Source organism: Echinops telfairi, unplaced genomic scaffold (assembly GCF_000313985.2).
Source record: "Echinops telfairi isolate 266 unplaced genomic scaffold, ASM31398v2 ScPeMD7_70;HRSCAF=299, whole genome shotgun sequence".
NCBI classification, from domain to species: Eukaryota; Metazoa; Chordata; class Mammalia; order Afrosoricida; family Tenrecidae; genus Echinops; species Echinops telfairi.
In genome coordinates this window covers 17,738,859-17,755,939 of record NW_022103968.1, presented here as the reverse complement: position 1 = coordinate 17,755,939, position 17,081 = coordinate 17,738,859, and positions in this window count along the sequence as shown.

Here is a 17,081-nt window from a genome sequence, read left to right as displayed (position 1 = left end):
GTCAGTGTAAGACATGAAAAAATAATAATTTATAAATGATCAAGGGTTCGTAAGGGAGGGAGGGTTGGGGAGAGAGGGGGAAAATGAGGCGCTGATACCACGGCTCAAGTAGAAAGAAAATGTTTTGAAAAGGATGGTGGCAACAAATGTACAAATGTGCTTGACACAATGGATGGATGGATAGATGTAGTGTGATAAGAGTTGTACGAAGCCCCCAATAAAATGATTTTTTTTAAAAAGAGTATGTAGTACCAGCACTTTCTAGGTACCTGCGATGTCATGGGAACACGTGGACAGAGAAGAGCCAGAAGGCTGTGCCTGAGCATGTGGGGCCTCTCCCTGCTTTGACAGTCCTGTTTCAGGTCAGGGCAACTACTTGGATTATCGTGCGATCTCCTGATTGGTTTAGATTCTGATGACAACAAACATAATTGTTGAGCAAACCCATTGCCTCTGAGTCTATTCTGATTCATTCATAGTGACCTTAAAGGGCAGAATAGAACTGTGCTCCCTAGGTTTGTAAGGCTGTATTTTCTGTAGGAAGAGAAAGCCTCATCTTTCTCCCTTGGAGACACTGGTGGGTTTGAACCTCTGATCTTGCAGTTAGTAGCCCAACATATAGCCCATTGTCCCACCAAAGCTTGTTATTATTCATGACACTTAGTGGCTATTCATCATTGTTGTTAGTTGCTGAGAAGGCCATTCTGACTCTGGGAAACATGTGTTACGGAGAAAGGCTGTTCTATAGGGTTTTCTTGGCTTAAATTCATAGAAGCAAATTGGCAAGTTTTTCTTCTGCAGTTGCACTGAAGGGGTTCAAACCACTAACGTTGTTGTTGCTGTTGTTGTTAGGTGCTATTGAGCCGGTTATATCCACCCTGTGTATGAAATGTAACACCACCCAGTCCTGGACCATCTTCCTAATTGCTTTAGTTTGAGCCCCTGGCTGCAGCCACGGTATCGCTCAATCTTATTGAGGGTCTTCCTCTTTTCCTCTGCCCCTCAACTTTACCAAGCCTGATGTCCTCCTCCAGAGACCGGTCACTTCTGATAACATATCGAAAGCATGTGAGATGAAGTCCTGCCATCCCTGCCTCTGGGGAGCACTCTGGCTGTACACCTTCCAAGACAGATCTGTTTGCTCTTTCAATATTCTTGGCCAGCACCTTCGTTCAAATGCATCAATTTTTCTTTGGTCATCCTTATTCAGTGTCCAACGTTCACATGCATATGGGGGAATTGAAAACACCATGGCTTGAGGCAGGTGAGCCTTAGCCCTCAAAGTAACATCCCTGTTTTTCGACACGTTAAAAAGATCTTGAGCCGCAGATTTACCCAGTACAAGGTGCCCTTTGAGCTCCTGACTGCTGCTTCCATGAGCATTGATTGTGAATCCGAACAAGATGAAAACTTTAATTTTGCCCCTCTTTATCATGATGCTACCTACTGATCCAATTGTGAGGATTTTGGTCTTCTTTACATTGAGTTGTAATCCATACTGAAGGCTGCGATCCTTGATCTTCATCATCAAGCGCTTCAAGGCCTCCTCACTTTCAGCAAGCAAGGTTTTGTCATCTGCATACCAAGGCTGTTAATAAGACTTCCTCCAATCCTGACGCTACATTCTTCTTCATATAAGCCACCTTCTCTGATGGTCCGTCCAATATACCGATGGAATAAGCATGGTGAGAGGATACAATCCTGAATCACACCTTTCCTGATTTTAAACCATACAATATTTCCTTGTTCTATTCCAACAACTGCCTCTTGATCCAGTACAAATTCCACATGAGCACAACAAAGAGTTCAGTAATGCCCATTATAAAAATTATCAATAGTTTGTTATGATCTACACAGTCAAATGCTTTTGCATAGTCAATGAAACACAAGTAGACATCCTTCTGGTATTTATACATCTAATGTCAGCAATGATACATGTCCCCTTCCAATTCCAGCCTGAACTTCTGGCAGCCCTCTATCAATGTACTGCTGCAACCATTATTGTAGGATCTTCAACAAAATTTTACTTGCATGTGATATGAATGATATTGTTCTATAGTTTGAGCATTCAGTTGGACCATCTTTCTTTGAAATGGGTATACATATGCATCTCTTCAGTCAGGTGGCCAAGTAGCGGGCTTCCAAATTTCCTGGCATAGACCATTAAGTGCTGCTAGTACTTCCTCAGCTTGCTGAAACATTTCAATTAGTAACCCATCAATTTCAAGAGTCTTGTTTTTACTTAATGTTTTCAGTGCAACTTGAACTTCTTTCAGCACCATTGGTTCTTGCTCATATGCTACCTCTCCTGAAATGGTGGACTGTCAACCAGCTCTTCTTGGTGTAGCATCTCTGTGTATTCTTTCCATTCTAATGTATTAGTGTTCTGAGATAGTCAGCATTGAACAAAATATTAAGATAAGCAGAAAAGACTCGTATGTTTGAGAAAAGTTGGAGAAGTAAGGAAAGAGAAGACCAGAGAAGCCATTTGAAGAAGGCAAAAAAAAATTGGTCCCAGAACTCAAATTCTCAATATGATAATATAAGTAAATATCGGATAACCACCATTGCTGTCTTCAGGTGACAAGGGTCAAATTTATGAGGGGGGCGTTTCCATTGTGATCCATTTTCTCCATCACCTTGCCAGGACAGGACGTCTGCACCTGGCTCAGTTCTAGACCCATTTTAGTCCATAGGGTGCTTAGAATGCTCCTTTGTCATCCACCAGCCGACCCTCAGACAGGATCTAGAACCCAGAGAATTCTGCCACTTTCTGGTTGGTGCGTCCTTGGGACTTGCCTGCCTCTGGGCCCTGAGTCAAGTCCCTGCTTCCCCTGTGTAGTTGTGGAATCCCTAGCCAAGGTCTTTGTTTGCTTACCTATATAAAGTAAGGCTTCTACCATCTTCTGATTACGAAATGTAAAATTTTTTTCAGAAAGAGTAAATATAAATATGAAGATGAAAATGGATAGCCCAGAAATAGTAACCATGCAAGTACGTACACACACACACACACACACACACACACACACACACGCACAGAGGCACACACGTGCAATATTTCTGATTTGTTTTTCTCTATAGTTAACAAATATACTGTGGAACTATTTCCTTATACATAAATAGTATTTGGGTTTTGATTTGAAGAAATTGGAGAAGACTCTGATATGGATATATGATAATTTCTCTAATAAATCCCATATTATTGAGCACAAGGTAGTTCCCTACATCTCTTTAGTACAAATCAGAATACCTTTACTAAAGAAAATCCCTAGAAAGAAATTACTTAGCCAAAGGGATGTATTTTCCAAGATTTTTCATGTGTATAGTCAAATTGCCTTACAGAAACATAAGACCTATATTTTCCTCTACACCCACAACTATACATTTTTCTAAGACATTTTGTGAATTAAAATAAATAAATCAACTTCCATTTACTAATAAGAGTTCCATATACATTCATCTTATTAATTCTTTCTTTCACATATATATTTCCTTCCAATTTATTACTAGGTATGTATATGAAATTTTTCGATAAATAGAAGATACACCTATAATGTTTCCCTAACTCAAGTGGCCATTCAGATATTTTTTTCTAGTTAGCCTGTGGTTATTATTTTTTTCATTTAACTTTAAATTGCTATGAATTTTCATTTTTTGATTAGTAAGTAAAATGGGAAAAGTGTGTGTGTGTGTGTGTGGGAGAGAGAGAGAGAGAGAGAGAGAGAGAGAGAGAGAGAGAGACTGTGTCTGGGTATCATTGACAAGGCAGTAATTTTAATAACTGATTTGTAATTTCATATTTATCATGTATTAAATATGTATTTATCTTTAGGTCTGTTTCTAGAACATCCAATGTATTTATTTGCTCTGCCTGCTGCCATGGTGATAATGTACTCTTCGATTTATTGTTACTTTAAGAACCTTATTTACTATTTTATAGAAGATATTCCTTTTCCCATTATGCTTTCTTTTTTTCCTCCATAATGTACTTGGCCACGTGCACACATTTGTTTTAACAGATAAATTTGATTTATCTTGTTTCAGATTTTAAAAAAGGCCTACTTGGATATTGATATTAATTAAATTTACCTGTGAGGTTTTGTGAAATAGTAACCTTTAAAATCTTGATTCCTTCCATCTAGTAACATGGGATCTTATTCACTTCATTTTGAAATATGTTCTTATGCCTTTTAGAAATGTTCTCTAAACCTTTTCTTCAATATATGTAATGTCTATATAAGTTTGATATGTTTATTTCTAGATATTTTGAATTTACAGTGACTATTGTATACTTTGGTATTTTCTTATTGATGCTTATTAGAGTAAAGTGATATTTTTACTATATTTGTAAAATTGGTATATGTCATAAATCATCAGCTTATTATACTGATAGTTTCTATTTTCATTTTCAGTTTGATTCTTTTGGGGATTCTGGAAGACTCTCACTATTTACAGAAAGGATAACTGTCAATCTCCCTTTATTGCTTGTTAATTTTCAAATTGTCTTCTCTCATTGCATTAAAACTTCTAGAATCAATTGTTTTGGAAGATAAGAGGGAGAACCCGCAGCCGATCCTGTGCTAATTATCATTGGGACATCTCTGTCATCGTAACATGAATGTGTTACGAGCTATAGGTTTTACATAAATATTTTTCCCTGGAAAAGGCAATATGAACTCATGTTACTAAACATGCTTCACAAAAAGTTCACTAAACATGTCTGCTAAGACAGTCTATGCCTGTTACAGTCCAATGAATGCCTGCTGATTGTTCTGATGCCTTGTTGACTTTCAAAATGTGTCCCGGTTTGGGGTGTGCCTCATAGAATGCCCATACATTGCTTGCATAGTGGACAATGACACCAAGAAAGGGCTAATTAGCTAAAAGGAGAGAGAGCTTTGCCACCATAAAACAGACGAGAATCCAGTGTGTATGTGGGAGTACATGCCAAGCCCTGGGTCAGGGCAAAATCATGCTCTTTGTTCCGTTGTTCAGAACCCGTTTCTCAGACACAACACACCTCATGGGAAGCTGGATCCGTGTTCCCGTTTAGGAAGCAATGTTTCCAGCACATGACATTGGGCAATCAGGGGCCATCTCCCTTTGCTCAGCCTTCCTTCTCTCCTGCTCATTCTGAACCCCTTTCGCTCTAGGAGGCCCCAGCTGACATACATCTTTAGGTCAGCAAAATGGCTGGTGTAACCATAGAAAGCTGTCTGCCAGTTCAACCTTGTGCAGAGGGAGGCAAAACAATAATTAGGTTTTGATAGGTGTAAAATTGAAGGGTCATGAAGTATCCCATGACCCATTGGTTACCAGGCCGTCTCAGAACCATGGAAGCTTTGGCTGCAACCCATTTTTAGGGAGGCCAACAAGTCAGATGTGGGAGAAATTTTGGTCACCAAATAATGAGCATGCATTTTGGGCGTCAGGGCAGTCCTAGTGTTCCTCAGATAGATTCTCCACTTGCGTTAATTCCAAAGCTCCCATGCAGGCAGAGCAGAGGCTTAAAGGCAGAGGAGAGGCTACATCCCTGCAACAACTGGAGGCAGAAGTAGAGAAGCCATTATGATGGATGGACACGAAGTTCGGGCTTAATAAGATGCTGAACCCTAAGCAAAAGAAATTGGACCCAGAAGCCTCTTTCCTCACTGGCTCTTCTATCTTTAAATCCAACAGTGGAAACAGGAGTGGCAACATTTATTTTGTGTTCTATGGGCAAGATGAGAACATAGGGCTATCGCTGACTTCACCCTACTCTTTACAATCAAGAGCTCTTGTCCTGTCCCTCCTTGAATGTGTGTGCTCAAGGATATGAGCCTTAGATCCTGGGTTCAAATCTCTTCTCTACCGCTCACTAACTTCCTGGCCTGGGCATATGTCCTTACTTTCTTTGCACCCCAGTTCTCCCATCTGTATGGTGAGGGTAAGGACACCTTCCATATAGTGCTACTGTGAAGCACAACTGAGATCGCCCCATTCATTTGGCTGAAGATCACTCAAAGACACTTGTGAATGCAGTGACAGGGAGCTCCTGGAAATGCAAGTCATATTCAGAAGAGGATGCAGAGCGAGGGATATTGTTGCTGATGTTTGATGGCTTCTAGCAGAGAAAGCAGAGAATACCAGAAAGGTGTTTACTTGTATTTTATTAACTAGTCAAAGGCATCAGACTGTGTGGATCATAAAATAATAATAATAAAACTGAGTAACATTTTGAAGAATGGTAATCCAACACACTTCATTGTGCTCATTCAGAACCTATTTGTAGACTACAGAAATAGGGATACAGCATGGTTAAAACCAGGAGAGATGTGTGCCAGGGTTATAACCTTTCGCCATGAACAAATAATCTGAACAGTAGGACTATATAAAGAAGAACGCAGCCTCATGACCGGAAGAAGTCTCATTAACCATCTGCACTGTGCAAATGACACAACCTTGCTTGCTGAAAGCAAAGAGGACTTGAAGCACCCATTGACGAAGATCAAAGACTACAGCTCTCAGGATGGATGACACCTCAATGTGAAAAAACAAGCAAGTCCTCACAACTGGGCCAATAGATTACATTGTGATAAACAGAGAAAAGATTGAAGTTGTCAAGGATTTCACTTTTCTTGAATCCACACAGGGAAGCAGCAATCATTTTTTTAAAAATTGGTCAAATCTGTTGCACAAGACCTCTTTAAAATGCTAAAAAACAAGAATGTGTCTGAGGACTAAGATGGTCTGGCCAAGGTGTCTTTAATCACCTCATATGCATGTGAAAGCTGGACAAAGAAGGCCTGGCCAGATTGGGGCATTTGAATTGTGGTTTTGGCAAAGAATCATGAAATTACCCTGGGCTGTCAGAGGAACAAACCAATCTGTTTTGAAGGAAGTACAGTGAAAATAAAAACCAGGATGAGTCTCCGCTCACGTACTTCGGGCATAGACCAGTGCCTGGAAAAGGGCATAATGCTTAGTGAGGTAGAGGGTCCATGAAAAAGAGAAAGACCCTCAAGGAGATACATTGGCTCACAGTGGACAGAGCTTTAAGAGGCAGGAGAGTTTGTAAGCTAGGGTATTTTCATTATTATTGGTCCAGGACACCCTACGCTAAAATGTAGCAGCTGTAAACAACCATGCTACTTTGTTCATGCCTTAAAAAAAATCATTTCATTGGGGGCTCTTACAACATTCCATACATCAACTGTATCAAGCATATTTGTACAGATGTTACCATCGTCATTTCCAAAACATTTTCTCCTTGAGCCCTTGTTATCAGCTCCTCTTTGTTTCCCTTAATCCCCCACTCTCCCACCCTCATGTATCCTGGATCAGTTATCTATTATTATTGTTATTTTGTATCTTACATTGTTCATTGTCTCCCTCCACCCACATTTCTGTTATTCGTCCCCTTGGGGGTGGGATATATATCCAATCTTGTGATGGGTTCCCCCTTTCTCACCCTTCCTCCTCCCTGACTAGCCCTCTAAACTCATGATATTGCTATTCCCATTATTGTTCTTGAGGGGGTTATCTATCCTGATTTCCATGTGCTGAGAGCTCTTACCTGTACCAATGTGTGTTCTCTGGTCTAGCCAGAATTGTAAGGTAGAACTGGGTCATCATGGTACTGAGGGGGAGGAAGTATTCAGGAACTCGAGGAATGATGTATGATTCGTTGGTGCTATACTACACCCTGATTAAAACATCCCTTCCTTATACCACTTCTGTGGGAGGATATCCAATTGTCTACAGATGGACTTTGGGTCTCCACTCCAACCCCCCTCTTTTGCATTGATGTACTTGTTTGTTTGGGATCTTTTGATACATGATGCCTGATCCCATCGACACCTCATGATCACACAAGCTGGTGTGCTTCTTCCATGTGGGCTTATTTGCTTCCATGCTAGATGGCTGCTTGTTTGATTTCAAGCCTTTAAGACCCCAGATGCTCTATCTTTTGATAGCTGGGCACCATCTGCTCTCTTCATCATAGTTGCTTATGCACCCATTTTGTCTTCAGTGATCGTGTCAGGAAGGTGAGTGCCAAATTGTCACAACAAAATGTTCTTGTGTGAAGGGAGACCTTGAGTAGAGGCCCAAAGACCATCTGCTATCTTAATACTTATAAATATATGTACATTGGCCTCTATCCCTTTCATTATAAATAGCTCTTGCCTCCTATTTATTTCCTCTATTTCCTTTCACCTTCCTCCTACCCCCATATCATGCCCACCTTCTGTTTGGCTCTCAGTACTTCCTCTCGGATACATTGTTCTTGATCAAGCCACATCCAGCATTATACACCCTTCCTTACCATCAATTTTAGATTTCTCGTTGTTCCTTTATCTCTGAGTTTGTTGGCTCCCCACTCCACCTCCTTTCCTAGGCCCCCCACCCCCACCCCGGAACTGCTGGTCCCGTAGTTTTCTCCTCTGGATTGTTCATCCTGCCTATCTTATATAGATAGACATAGGGCAAAAGAAAAACAAACAAAAACAAAACATAATAAAACAAACAACAACCCCCCCACACACACAAACCCAATAGATAGTTCCAGGTCTGTCTGCTGACCCTTTGTGTTCATGCCATTTTGGACAGAGTACTTGCAAAGGGCTCAGTAGTTCCCATTTGGGATCTGTCACGCAGTTACAGTTGGAAGTCAGATGGGCTATAGCCATCTGAAGGCTCAAATGGGGTACATGTTCAAGAGAACTCACTCACATGCCTGGCAATTGATGCTGTTTATCAGTGGGGAACTCAATTGGAGCGGTTAACTGGAACGCCTATGTGGAGGCTTCTCCAACATGATGGTCTCCCAGTATTTCAGCTTCTCAAATGACAGTTGGTTTCCTCCAGAGCAAGGGTTCCCAGACAACCATGCAAGTGTGTCATGGTCTAGTTTTACCTGTCCTCAAAAGTCACACAGTCCAGTAACAGCCCTGCTGCACTCTATTAATCGAAATGATCACAAGATTCCAGGGAGGGGCATAGACTCAACTTCTCCATGGGAAGAGTGTCAATAAACTTGGGGGTCATGTTGTAAAACCACCACCTAAAAGGGTGGGGGAGCTCTACCATGCCAACCATGCAGCTGGGAGCTCGAGTACAATACAAAATGAAACACTGAAGCAATGGCAATCTGAACTTATCAAGAATGGCTTCTGTGGAAGACTAAGGTTGACATAACATAGACTACTCCACAAGAAATATGGGGAACTGGGAAGAAGCAAGTCGTTGGGGTGGAAACTGGAGAAGAATGGTAAAGAGAAGGCTTGCTTCATTTCTTCCCTCCTCCCCTTTTCTACCCTCTCTTCTTTTCTTCCCTTCCTAGTGAGAGAGCTTTGAGTGTGTTGAAATGTTGATAGGGACAATCCAGTTGCAAGAAGACAATTGAATATCTAGGAGAGAGAAGGTGGAACTGATCATTTAAGCTTTCTGAGGAGGGGGGTAATGGTATTCAAACAGGGTGGCCATATCAGCCTTACAAAGAAAAAGGGAAATACTTCTGCTAGCCTTCCTTGACTCAGTGTTTTCATCTTTGGCTATATCCACTTCTCTGTTTCTGAAGATCTCTGGCATCTACTGACTATCCCCATCAGGCATCATGGGAACTACATCTATAAATCGGTGCTCATCTTTCATACGTGTATGCTTTGTTACCTAGAAAAGTATTTAAGACCTGCCTTACTACTGTAGTTCCCATAGTGTCTCATGCAAAAACTGGGCCCAGATAGTTTCAATAAACACAAATGGGCTTAAAATTGCACAGAAAAAAGAATTAAGTGATAATGGACAGAATACTGTGCAATGTTAAAGAACAATGATGAGTCTGAAAGCCCCTGGTAACGTGGATGACACTGGAGGACATTATGTGCTGAGTGAAGTAAATCAATCACAAAGGACAGATATTATATGAGACCACCATTAGAAAAGTCAAGAAAAAGATTTTACACTAAAATAATAATGATTTCTTTCCCCATTAACTTTTGGAAGCTTCCTTGTACACTACTTAATGGTATGATTCAGGTTACAAACTCTAAAATCCTCAAAGACAGCAAACAAATGATCACCCACAGCTTTCCCGGACCTGGAAGAGTACCTGGGCTTGGATCAGCACCAATCAAAAAGTGCACCGGTTAAATGTTGGTTGAGAGAAGGAACCAGCCCAAACCACCCCAACCTCAAAGGTTCTGATTTCCAGAACTTTCCGAGATAACTGCTGGACACTGAAGTAGCATGATCTCTGGAGAACCCTGGACTCTTCTGCGTAGAGAATAATCCGATCTAGATTTTCTTCAATGGGACTTGAATACCTACTATGCCAGACACCTGAGGAGAATTTGTTTCTCCAACGTGACAGCATTCTAACTGTGGTCTTCGATATTATACAACCTAACTGCGGAAATTCCTGTTATGTAAGCGTGGCCTGCTTTATTTAGACAGCAAGCCAACCTATTAGGAGTTTCGAAAAGAATGCAATCTATTTTTCCTTCCTCCAAGCTATTTTCCATTCTTGCATAATGTACGTTGTACCAAACTCTGGGCAAAGCAAGAAACAGAAAGCAGCAGCCAGCCTGCACCTAATGGATGCAGGACCAGGAGGCCAACGCTCCAGGTCATGTGACCGGATGCCTTGACTCAACTAATCTGCAGCAAAGCAGGAAGTCGGGACAAACATGAAACCCATAAAATTGAATGATGAACAGGCAAGAGTTTAGGAGGAAGTCCAAGCCAAGGGCAGTCCAGGTAATTTTGAGGAGAGTCTTAATTCTCAAACTAAATTTGAGAAAGAGGATTTTGAGCCTAGGAAATCTCCTCTCTTCAGAAGCTTTCTGACGAGCTTCTTTTTCTAGTTCTCTCCTTGCTATCTTCTACTTGGGGTAAGTATCTGCAGGTAGCTTTCTAATGGAGTCAATGACCACCTTCCTCTGAAAGTTCATTGAAAGTTCACTGAATTAGAAGGGTATTAGAAATGCAGAAGGCTCCTTCCCTGATCTTCAGGAAATGGGGAGACAGAACATCCCAGAATTTGTCTACTGCACCTCCCCCATTTCCCAACCTTAGATAAAATATATGAGGTCGTAAGATTTATTGGATATATTCCAACTGATACCACTTTTGCTTAGACTCTCAACTTTGGGGGACAGATCTATAGTTCCATCCTTAATTGAATAATACATTTTAATAATTGTTCTTTTCTAAACAGGAGCCTTGAAACACACAGTCCAGTAGTTTTTAATTCAGTATAAAGTGTCTCTTGATACGTTTATGAATCTTTCATTACAAATGAGAGGCTTCAATTAGCATAAATGCCTGGAGAATACACAGTAAGCTTAATCTTTTACATAGCACCAACTTGAATATTAATCATTTCAGCTGAAATGAGAAGGGATAAATGGCAGTCGTTGAGACTGCAGTGCATTTTGAAACAAAATCACTTGCCTTTTTCAGTTTATTTGAGAAGAAAAAGAAAACTTGGCTTAAACTTGCCCTCTAAGACATTATCCAATTTGGATAGTCGAAAAACAAAGAAACTTTTAAGGATGCTTCTTATAAACTCATAATGAAAAGAGAAACAAATACTCCTTATATGCACCTATACATCAGAGCGAGAAATGGAGGGGTGTTAAAAAAATTGCTGAGTGTTTGTTGGGAGGGCTCTGCTTTTGACAAGTAGAAACTGTATCATTTCTTTGAGAAAGCAATGGAGTCTTCATGCTGGTCATCAGTATATACAAGTATGCCTGGTTCTCCTCTGTGATAATTAGGCTTTGTGTCAACTTGGCTGGACCAAGATTCTGTTTGTCAGTTGAAGCCTCCCCCGTGCTGTATTCTAACATAATGTAATCAGCTCCATAAGGTGCTCTGCAGCAAGCAGCCAAGCAAGGATGATTAGTGGGAAAGCTACCCCCTTAATCAGATCACAGCCCTGATGCAATTGGACGGGTGTTTCATCAGGAGTATGACTTGTCATCATATAAGTTGATGCTGTATGGAAGCTAGTTCTTTCTTCTCACTGGTCTCGCTCCTACGTTTGGCTTGTGGACCCACCATATTGCCTGATGACCCTGGGAGCTATCAGCATCCTGCCATATTGCCTGCTGACCTTGGATTCAATTGACTCTGCAGACACCAGTCTGACTTGCTACATGATTCATCTTCCTGCTTTCTGGTTCATCAGTGCTGGCAGCTCTTGGAGTCAGGAGAAACCTCCAGCTCCACACCTGACCCACAGGCTTGAACCAGACCAGATGTAATCACTTCTACAACTGTGTGAGCCACTTTCTTGATTCTTGCATGTGGCCAATTGTGTTTCCCAGTCCAATTAAGGTTAGGCATGGCTGTGTGACCTGTTTGATCCAGTCAAACGTGAATAGAAATCACCCCCAAACATACTATTTTCAGGGCTGGTGTCTTTTATGGGGACTTTCTCCAGCTAGATTTGAGATTCTACGAGCAGAATGTGAGATTTACTCTAATCCATTAACACATGGATCATTCTAGCCTCCTCCACTTCCAAACCAAAATCCACTGCATCTATTTCAACTCACAACAACCCTTTATGGGGTTTCTGAGAGTATAAATCTTTATGAGAGCAAACGGACTTTATTAACTAGAGCACAATACTTACGTGTAGTTCTCTATGTCTTGAAAGACTTTACTCATTTCCAAAGTCACTTATGTTGTGTTAGTCTGGGTTGACTAGAAACAAATTCATAGACACTCATATGTGACTTAAGAATGAGCTTTATATAAAAGAGCAATTGTATTTTGAGACAACATCCCAGCCCAGTCCAGATCAAGTCCCTAAGTCCAATATTAGCTCATATATCTGATACCAATCTATAAATTCCTCTTCAGACTCACACAACACACACAATGACACCAAATGCAAGAAGATCACAGGCCAGTGGATGGAAAGTCTTGTGGCTCCAGTGTAGGTGGAAGCATTTCATCTCAGTGCTGGTATGGGTCCTCAGGTGGCTTCTCCAGCTACAGGGCTCTGGCTCCATCAGCATAGCTCCCTGTCTCTCAGGGAGAGTGTGTGTCAGGAATGTCTCTCAGGGAGAGTGCGTGTCCCACCTCCAGGGAGGAAGACAAGTTCCCAGAATCCTCAGGAGAAGGCCATGGCTATGACTGACTGACAGGGTAGACTCCACCTCTTTTCAAGTTGATAGATTATGTAACTGCCACAGAAGTCAACACCTTTCCCTCCATCCACTTAAGTGAGATTTTTCATTCATTTGAAACGTATTTCGGTTTTCCTGCATAGGCTCAATTCTTTCCTAGGATCTGGGGTTTGTTTATATCTAGATTACTTCTTATACACTAGCTAATGAAAGTGATTCTTATAGACCCATTTAGAAAATTAGCCTGTAGAGTTTAACTGTCAGGCATGTTTTCCTTGCCCTCTCCATCACTCTGAAGTCAGAAGAATATTCAAGTTCACACTGAGAATATTCTCTATTCTAAGCTGGCTTCTTTGAAAGTTGGGAGGATTCTGTGGACTTCAGACACTCATGCCCATGATACCGCTATTAAACTCCTCTCTTTGTGGTCTTTGCAGGCCCACAAGCAGATATAATCCTGCCCTGATCATTAACCCCCTGCCCACAGACCACTTTTCCCAATCCATGGAGGAGTTAGGTCTTGACCACATTTCTGAGGTTTGAGGAATGGCAGATTTGAGCTCGTTAGGGTAGCAGAGAGGTCAACAAAAGGTAGTAACAGCCATGTTGCTCGTCTTCCCTTGTGTCTGTATCTCAACCCAAGCTGCTCCTTAGCTGTCAAGCTCTGATGCTCAACCATGGTCTTAGAAACGCCACAATTGCATTTGTCAATCTTTGTTTTTCCTAGAAAAGGGGCTCAATAGGATTCTGTCTATGACCTTGAAGAATCAAAAGTCAAAAGGGAAGACACTGCAGAAAATTAACTACCAAAACAAAACCCGAAACCCTCCAGATACAACTCAATTATTAAAGAGCAAGCTTGCATAGCCACTAGGCTGTCCAAGGCCAGGTTGGGCTGGAGAGTTTTAGAAGCATCACTTCAGGAATGTGCTGCTCTCTATCAGCCTTGGCTCCACATGGTTAAACATGACTTCCATTGTATTTGCCTGTTGCATTCAGACACACTAGTCCTGCCTGCTTAAACCCACCTGAATGGCTCACACACAGAGCAACTCTGATCTGCTTGTTAAATGGTGGTACAGAATTATGTTTCCAAGTAGCAGCAAATCCCTTGCTTAAAAAAAAACAAACAACAAAAAGATTGTTTCAAAACCTCAGGGAATTGTTAGCACTGAGTAATTAATAATTAGAAAATGCCTGCAGATTAACAGGAATATGCTAACACTACAATTGTCTGGCACCTACAAAGCAGGTATAAGAAACAAGCAAAAAATGAGTCATCTACTTGAAACAAGAACAACAGGGGTAAAAAAAAGAACAACGACAGGTTTTGTTTTTCTTTCAAGGCAATCTTTCTGAAGTATTGAAAAATTTTGAGAAGCACTCTTAGATTATATTCAGTTCTCATAAAGATCCTAATTTACAGGCATCAGTCAACATAAACATAGACTAGTATTCTAATGGCCTACTAGGATGATTTTCCTGGCCCCCACCCACCCAACCCCCTTACTTTTCGAACTCTAATTGCTCCAGAATCTCCAAATGATTGTACCTGCCAGATAAGAAAACTATTACCCATAGTTCCATCCTGCAAGACAAGACAACACTCATCAGCTGAGTGTTTCTGTAGCCTTCTAGTCTCATAACCAGAACACCCAACTACATTCATCAAGGCATCGAGCTACACGGCAAGCCAGAGACAATACATCAAACGCAATTTTGAAAATTTAATGTGTCAGTTTAAAACTGCCACTCGCAGAGTGGTTAGAAAACCAATTTTCAGAGGAGCGGGCCAGAAGCGGTAAACAAATCCCCACTGCTAAGCAGTTGCTGATGTAAATTGTCGGAAATGAAAGATATTTATTCATGACCACAGTGCACTCAAAAAAATTAATTTAGAGAAGTTCCCCACCCCCCTACCCCATTCCCCTTCCCTAGAGCATGCCATGCTTAAATAAACGATCAATAGCTGACTTGAGCCAAACAGAAGGACTTGCCTGGGATCAGGCAGGTAATTACTAACAGTGATGAGTTGAGGAAATAAGGTGTCCAGGGACACAGTGGCATTCATCCCGACTTTAAGGCATCGCTCTCTTTCCAGTAGTGTTGTTTGAAAAATCACTGAAAAACTTTGTCCACTAGAAAACTCATAGATCAGGCTGCATGCTTCAGATGCCTCCATTTTCAAGCCAATTCCCAGAGCAGATAGAGGGAACTATTAAGGAAAAGTCATGCCACTTTATGCTTTCTAAAGAAGCATGGGAATTACTGGGTAACCGTGAGAGTGTGTGTGAATGAGGCTGCGGTAGCTGATTGAAACATGGGCAATTTGAGTCTGTGGACAACTCTTTTGTGTCTGGTGGGAATTGAGGGTACAACATGTGTTCCATTTAGTCCCGAGAACAAAATACCCGCCGTTTGTGCTAAAACCTCTCACTTCTACAAGGTGGGCCAAGATAAAAAGGCACAGGTGGTGGCCGGAGTCTGGCACGTTGGCCCTGGAGGTTCCTTTAGTCTTCCCCAAAGGTGAGCAACAAATATATCCATGGAGGAAAAAATAAATAATGGTGCAGGGTGGCAACGCATAAAGAATATTAGATGCACAAAAGCCTATAAAACATTTTAAAAAATAAACTCACTGCTATCTACAACATGGACTTAGGAAGACCCTATAGGCTTCAGAAGCTGTCTTTTTTTTTTAAAGATCATTTTTATTGGGGGCTCATACAACTCTTATCACAATCCATCCATTGTGTCAAGCACATTTGTACATAGGTTGCAAGGCTGTAATTTTGAGCAGAAAACTTCATCTTTCTTTCAAGGAGCAGCTAGTGGGTTCAAACTGTTGAGCTTGAGGTTAATAGCCCACTTTGAGGAGTCTTGCAATAGATGTGCAATTTTGTAAGCATAGCTATAGCTAAATTGTTTAACAATGTATTGTACATCACTGGGGAAACTGGGATATCTTATAGCCATAAAATGCAAAAACAACATATATCTACATATGTTATATGGAATAATTGGTGAGAAACACTATCAAAACAGGACAGAATGTAGCTTGTTTTCATTTATAGAAAAGTATATCTATTTATAAATATTGTGTACACACTGTTGTACAAACAGAATTATTTCTGAAAATTACCAAAGAAACAATGCACAGTACCTACTTTGGGGGGAAGAATCGTTTATTTGATTTTAAATAAAAACATGTATTAGTTATAAAAATTGTAATTTAGTTAGTAAAAAGCATGTTACTCCACCACAACTCATCCATCCTGATTTCAAGCCATTACTATAAAGTTACAGTACTTCAAAGGTGTAGTGCTTTTTAATGATCGACACATAAACCAATGGAGTAGATCTGAGAGTCCAGAAACAACGCATACATCTATGGACAAGGGTTCAAGAATATTAAACCTGCTCAATGGGGATAGCGTGTTGAAAGCAGGGATTCACACACTTGTTCATCACTCTGACTGCAGCATTATTCATAAGAGCCCAAAGAGAAAGACAACACAAGTCTCCGTCGCTGGAGGACTAGATCATCAAAGCGTGGCACAGACATGCAACGGAGGAGAAATGAAGTTCTGATACCCGCTGTAACCTCCATGAACCTGAAAGCACGCGGAGTCCAACAGGTCAAACACACAAAGATAAATGTATGACCCCACTTACATGAAACATCTGACTAGGCAAACCCATAGAGAACAAAGTAAAGCAGTGGTTACCAATGGGCAGTTTGTTGCTTAAGGGGCACTGTGCTTCTGTTTGGCGTGATGAAAATCTTTAGAACTACTTCGCGGTGATGACTGCAAAATGGTGCATTATTGCCACTGAACGACACACTTAACAGTGGCAACTGCAGGGAGTTACGTGATTACTAGGTGAAGAATTTGTTTTCTGTACAAAGGAGCTTCAAAAAGTTTATGGAGTAAATGGAATTAAGACATAATGGAA